A 6,023-nucleotide genomic window follows, 5' to 3' on the forward strand; every position below is an offset into this window, starting at 1 on the left:
TGTAGTCTTACACACCTCTCTGCAGCTTCTCTCCCCCTGCCATCCCCTCATTACCCCATCCCCGTAGAGACGGTGCCTGCTCCCAGACCACCAATAATCAGCAAAAATCTATTTAAGCATAAAAATTCAATAAGAAAAAATAATATAGCACCTTCAACTGCACCACAGACTAAAACAGTTAAATGGGGTCTATTAAACATTAGATCTCTCTCTTCTAAATCCCTGTTAGTAAATGATATAATAATTGATCAACATATTGATTTATTCTGCCTTACAGAAACCTGGTTACAGCAGGATGAATATGTTAGTTTAAATGAGTCAACACCCCCGAGTCACACTAACTGTCAGAACGCTCACACAGATGCTGAGAATGGCAGCCTCAACACTGCATTTAATCTATTGTTAGACTCGATTGGCTTTGCTCAAAATGTAAATGAGTCCCACCCACCACTTTAATCATATCTTAGATCTTGTTCTGACTTATGGTATGGAAATTGAAGACTTAACAGTATTCCCTGAAAACTCCCTTCTGTCTGATCATTTCTTAATAACATTTACATTTACTCTGATGGACTACCCAGCAGTGGGGAATAAGTTTCATTACAGTAGAAGTCTTTCAGAAAGCGCTGTAACTAGGTTTAAGGATATGATTCCTTCTTTATGTTCTCCAATGCCGTATACCAACACAGGGCAGAGTAGCTACCTAAACTATGTGAGTGAGATAGATTATCTCGTCAATAGTTTTATATTCTCATTGAGGACAACTTTGGATGCTGTAGCTCCTCTGAAAAAGAGAGCCTTAAATCAGAAGTGCCTGACTCTGTGGTATAACTCACAAACTCGCAGCTTAATGCAGATAACCCGTAAGTTGGAGAGGAAATGGCGTCTCACTAATTTAGAAGATCTTCACTTAGCCTGGAAAAAGAGTCTGTTGCTCTATAAAAAAAAAAGCCCTCCGTAAAGCTAGGACATCTTACTACTCATCACTAATTGAAGAAAATAAGAACAACCCCAGGTTTCTTTTCAGCACTGTAGCCAGGCTGACAAAGAGTCAGGGCTCTCCAACCTTCCTTTTCTCTCAAAATTCTGAAAGGGTAGTTGTAAAACAGCTAATGATCATCTGCAGAGGAATGGTCTATTTGAAGAGTTTCAGTCAGGGTTTAGAATTCATCATAGTACAGAAACAACATTAGCGAAGGGTACAAATGATCTTCTTATGGCCTCAGACAGTGGACTCATCTCTGTGCTTGTCCTGTTAGACCTCAGTGCTGGTTTTGATACTGTTTGACCATAAAATTTTATTACAGAGATTAGAGCATGCCATAGGTATTAAAGGCACTGCGCTGCAGCGGTTTGAATCATATTGTTGGGGAAAGTGTAGTGACACGGACCCACAACAGGGGGCGCAAATGAACGGTCAATAGATGAGCCAAAAAGGTAACAATTTAATGTGTGAATGTGCACAACGAATATACAGACAATCTCAGAATCTGATAGCAGTCAATACACAAAGGTGACGTGTGGGCAGGCTCGAGGATAGAAGACGTCTGTCCTGAGAAGAGCCGGAACCACACGATTTCCGCCGCCACCGAACCTGGTGAATACTGGAGCCGCCAAGTCCCGAATTCCCAGGTGATCACCGTCCCCGACTGTCGGATCTGGTACTGCTGGCGAGGAGCACAAACAGTGAGATGTGGGTGTGTGCACACCCAGTAACAAAAACAGTCAGAAGGTGGAAAGTCACCTCCACCTCTAATCACACACTCGTGCAGCTCCTGTTAACCACTTATGTGGTTGGGGTGTGAAGCGAAGCCGTCGCTGATCACACCAAAACGCCAATCCCACAGATAAGGCAACACCCACAGGAAAACGGCTGCAAAGAAGTTCAGACTATAAAGTCAGTGTTAAGTTCAGATACAGCAGAGAATATTACCTTCACAGGTAGATGATATCTCGGCAGCGACGTGGAGATGACATCCGGCTTTTATGGAGTGATGAAATGATGGGTGACAGCTGTCATGAGTTGATGTGTGACAGCTGTCACTCCCAGTTGTGTCCGTGGCGGCAGCGCCCTCTCGTGCCTGAAGCCCGCACTTCAGGCAGGGCGCCCTCTGGTGGTGGGCCAGCAGTACCTCCTCTTCTGGCGGCCCACCAACAATATTTATCTAATAGATTACAATTTGTTCATGTAAATGGGGAATCTTCTTCAAGACTAAGGTTAATTATGGAGTTCCACAAGGTTCTGTGCTAGGACCAATTTTATTCACTTTATACATGCTTCCCTTAGGCAGTATTATTAGACAGCATTGCTTAAATTTTCATTGTTACGCAGATGATACCCAGCTTTATCTATCCATGAAGCCAAAGGACACACACCAATTAGCTAAACTGCAGGAATGTCTTACAGACATAAAGACATGGATGACCTCTAATTTCCTGCTTTTAAACTCAGATAAAACTGAAGTTATTGTACTTGGCCCCACAAATCTTAGAAGCATGGTGTCTAACCAAATCCTTACTCTGGATGGCATTACCCTGACCTCTAGTAATACTGTGAGAAATCTTGGAGTCATTTTTGATCAGGATATGTCATTCAATGCGCATATTAAACAAATATGTAGGACTGCTTTTTTGCATTTGCGCAATATCTCTAAAATAGAAAGGTCTTGTCTCAGAGTGATGCTGAAAAACTAATTAATGCATTTATTTCCTCTAGGCTGGACTATTGTAATTCATTATTATCAGGTTGTCCTAAACGTTCTCTGAAAGCCGTCAGTTAATCAGAATGCTGCAGCTAGAGTACTGACAGGGACTAGAAGGGAGAGCATATCTAACACGCACGACACCACGTGAGCACGCACATGTGTGGTTAAATTTTCAAAATGACGGAAATCCGTCGTGGTGACGGAGAACTTTACCCCGCTGTACAATACAGCAAGCACGTGATTTTGACTGATAATTGATGGACTGATTCTACATAAATCTTGTTTAATAATGCAGCAGATGTGATTTTGATTCGATGACTGATTTTGGAGTAATTCTGTAACAATACAGCAGACAGTGACTATGTTTACATGCAGCCAATAACCTTTTCATAACCGGAATATTGGCAATATCCCGGTTGTGCACGGCCATGTAAACGCCCGCAAAAACCCGAATATGCTCATATTCCGGTTTTTAAAACCCGAATAAGACCCCTGGGTTACTCCTTTTCTAACCCGAATATCACGTCATATAAACGCGCATCGAGATATCCCCATAGAAAGGAACATTTTTTGTTCTGTGCATGTCCTATCCACAAGGAATCTTGGTCTTTTGAGTACAGCAACTACTTGTATGCGGCGTGAGCAGCCCACCGGACACCACAGAAGCAGATGTAAACAGCGCATGTGTTTTGCGTCCTTATCAGGCGGGCCGGTCGCCGCACCGGTCGGCATATCACCGCGATTGCTCTGCCTCCGATGCGCTTACCATCTGTGCTCGGTAAACGCCACAACTCTCACCGCCCCCTCTCTCTCTGTGCGTAGCTGCGCCAAATCTGGCAAGAGGTCCAGAGATGCTCGCTGTTTTGATGCGGAGGCAGCCGCGCAGAAGAAAAATGAGAAAATGTTAATGCCTGTTTGAGAAAAGTGTGTAGTGAGGGGTTTTACACGAAGCAGGATTTGCACGAATGCCAGATCAAATGAAGCACCGGTGGCGTCGCTGTTTAGATGGGGATATTCCAAATGATACCAGTGACCATGTATACAGGAGTAACTCTGTCTGCTTAAGCATGTAAACGGGTTATTCCTAATGATTCAGAAACCGGAATATTGACCTTAACCCGAATAATCACGGCATGTAAATGTAGTCACTGTGATTTTGACTGATGACTGATGATTGATTCTGCATAAATTCTTGTTTAATAATGCAGAAGATGTGATTTTGATTCTGATGACTGATTCTGGAGTAGTTTTGTAACAATAAGCAGACATAGTGATTTTGAATGATTACTGACGATTGATTCCGGCAGCTGGTCTGCTCTGTGTCAGCCTGATTCCGTCAGATCTCAGATGCTAAGCAGAGCAGGATCTGGTTAGTACTTGGATGGGAGACCTCTTTGGAACACCAGCGGCTGTGTGTGTTTCTCCAGGTAAAACTGGAGTTACGTCAGGAAGGGCATAAGGCGTAAAACCTGTGCCAATTACCAACGCAGATCTGGCTGTATCCGCTGTGGCGACCCCGAACAAAACCGGGAGCAGCTGAATGGACAACAACACTGACGATTGATTCTGCATAAATTCTTGTTTAATAATGCAGCAGATGTGATTTTGATTCTAATGACTGATTCTGGAGTAGTTCTGTAACAATACAGCAGACATTGCGATTTTGACTGATTATTGATAATTGATTCTGCATAAATTCTTGTTTCATAATACAAGCTGCTTGCCTGTTGTCCTGTAGTCCATCCCAGCCTTGTGCAGGTCTACAGTTTTGTCCCTGGTGTCCTTAGACAGCTCTTTGGCTATGGTGGACAGCTTAAAGAGGTGTTGCTGGTAACAGGAAGTCTTTTTATGCTGGTGATAAACCCTTAACCGTTTTACTGCTGGGGAGAAATTTATTTGTTTTTCGGACACTGAAATGCATCGATTTTTCTTTCAGAAATCCGAGTCTATACACACAGACACACCCACACACCTCACCACATCATTAAACACCCATCCATCCATCCATCCATTTTCTTCCGCTTTATCCGGAGTCGAGTTGCGGGGGCAGCAGCTCAAGCAAAGCTGCCCAGACCTCCTGATCCACACACCTCCACCAGCTCTTCCGGGGTAACGCCGAGGCGTTCCCAAGCCAGCCAAGAGACGTAGTCCCTCCAGCGTGTCCTGGGTCTTCCCCAATGCCTCCTACCGATGGGACGTGCCCGGAACACCTCTCCAGCCAGGCGTCCAGGGGGCATCTGGAAAAGATGCCCGAGCCACCTCAGCTGGCTCCTTTCGACATGGAGGCAGCAGCTCGACTCCGAGCTCCTCCCGAGTGACCGAGCTCCTCCCCCTATCTCTAAGGGAGCGCCCAGCCACCCTGCAGAGGGAACTCATCTCGGCCGGTTGTACTCACGATCTCGTTCTTTCAGTCATGAGCCAAATCTCATGACCATAGCTGACAGTCAGAACGTAGATTGATCTATAAATCGAGAGCTTTGCCCCCCTGCTCTCTCTCTCCCCCGAACTGCTACCTTATCGTGGTGGGGGAGTTTGCGTACCCGGATGATCCTAGGAGCTATGTTGTCAGGGGCTTTGTGCCCCTGGTAGGGTCTCCTAAGGCAAACAGGTCCTAGGTGATGGGTCAGACAAAGGGCAGTTCAGAAGCTCCCATGACCAGTAGAAAATCAAGGGCCGAGACATCACCCAGTATGGCGGAGCCGAGGCCCCACCCTGGGGTTGGGGCTCGCGCGCGAGCGCCTGGTGGTCGGGCCTTAGCTCACGGGGTCCGGCCGGGCTCGACCCGAAAGAGCAACGTTGGCCCACCCTCCTGTGGGTTCACCACCTGCAGAGGGGGCCATGGAGGTCGGGTGCAGAGAGGATTGGGTGGCAGACGAGGGCGGGTGGCACGGCGGCCCTGTCCGTGCTTACAGCCCCTGGCTTTTGGGACGTGGAACGTCACCTCATGGGGGGGGGGGTAGCCTGAGCTTGTGCTGGAGGTTGAGAGATGCTGACTAGAGATAGTCGGGCTCACCTCCACGCACAGAATGGGCTCTGGTACCCAACTCCTGGAGAGGGGCTGGACGCTCCACTTTTCTGGCATTGCCCACAGGGAGAGGCGGAGAGCTGGGGTAGCATTGCTTATTGCTCCCAGCTCAGTCGCCATGTGCCTGTTTAAGAAGGGGGGCCGGAGGGTGTGTTCCAACTATTGGGGGATCACACTCGTCAGCCTCCCCGGTAAGGTCTATTCCAGAGTACTGGAGAAGAGAATTTGACCGATAGTCGAACCTCGGATTCAGGAGAAGCAGTGTGGTTTTCGTCCTGGCCACGGCACACTGG

The sequence above is a fragment of the Thalassophryne amazonica genome, unplaced genomic scaffold, assembly GCF_902500255.1.
Source record: "Thalassophryne amazonica unplaced genomic scaffold, fThaAma1.1, whole genome shotgun sequence".
NCBI lineage: Eukaryota > Metazoa > Chordata > Actinopteri > Batrachoidiformes > Batrachoididae > Thalassophryne > Thalassophryne amazonica.